This window comes from Corvus brachyrhynchos, unplaced genomic scaffold, assembly GCF_000691975.1.
Source record: "Corvus brachyrhynchos isolate BGI_N302 unplaced genomic scaffold, ASM69197v1 scaffold305, whole genome shotgun sequence".
In the NCBI taxonomy this organism is placed as follows: domain Eukaryota; kingdom Metazoa; phylum Chordata; class Aves; order Passeriformes; family Corvidae; genus Corvus; species Corvus brachyrhynchos.
The window spans coordinates 68,721-69,784 of record NW_008239284.1 but is presented as its reverse complement, the minus strand read 5'-3'; positions in this window follow the sequence as shown (position 1 = coordinate 69,784).

Here is a 1,064-nt window from a genome sequence, read left to right as displayed (position 1 = left end):
GAGCGACCGACAGACAGACAGACAGACGGACGGACCGGCCCCGAGAGACCGGGACAAGAACACCTCACACCCAGCACCCACCGCGCAGCCCCAAGACCAACCGACCGACCCAGCCCACACCGGCACTGGACATCGGAACAGAGCAGGGGCCAGAAGGAACTGGGCACCAATACCAGGCACTGGACAATGTGCACTTGGTGCTGGGCGCTTGGCAGTGGACAGGGACACTGGTCAGGAGGCACTGGGACCAGAACTGGACAGGGACACTTGGCACTGGACAGGGGCAGGGGGCACTGGGCACCAGGCAAGGCCACCAGTACTGAGGCACCAAACCAGCACCAGCCATTGGTACCAGGAACTGGACGCCAGCACTGGATACCAGCACCAGCGTGGGCACTGGCACCAGCACCACACAGTGCACAGTGAACACCACACAGCAGGCAGTGCCACCATGCACTGTCACCACTGGCAGGACCGGGCACTTGCCACCAGCCCCATCCACTGGCACCAGCACCAGCCCTGTGTGCCATGCTCTGGGCACTGGCACCAGCACCACACTGGTTCTGGGCAGCAGGCAGGGGCTGGGAGGGGGGCACTGCACTCCACAGGTCTGTGGGAACCAGCAAACCCCGAGCGCCAGGCGCTGGGCAGAGGGCACCGAGCACCAGAACAGGTCCTGAGCACCAGGCAGGGGACACCAGGTCTGCACCCTCTGGCAGCCCCCAGACCTTCCTGCCAGGCTCTGCCTGCCCCCATGGGCACCCAGGGGTCCCACACCCCCTGCCTGGCTGTGTCTGCCCTCTCCAGCCCTGAGACCCCGGTGCCAGGGCTCTGCTGGGGTCCCCCTCCCTGCAGCACAGGACCTTTTCCAGGGTGGGTTCGGGGGCCACCCCCAGGGCACCGCTGGATGGTGGCACACACGAGGCTGGGTGGAGTGAGGACGTGGCTGCGCTAGGGCAAGGAGAGGGGTGCTGGCACATGTGCCATTCCCTGACACCAGAAGTGCTGCACAAGGAAAGATGCAAACTTTCAGCCCCTCCTCCGTCCATGTCCCTGCCGTGTGA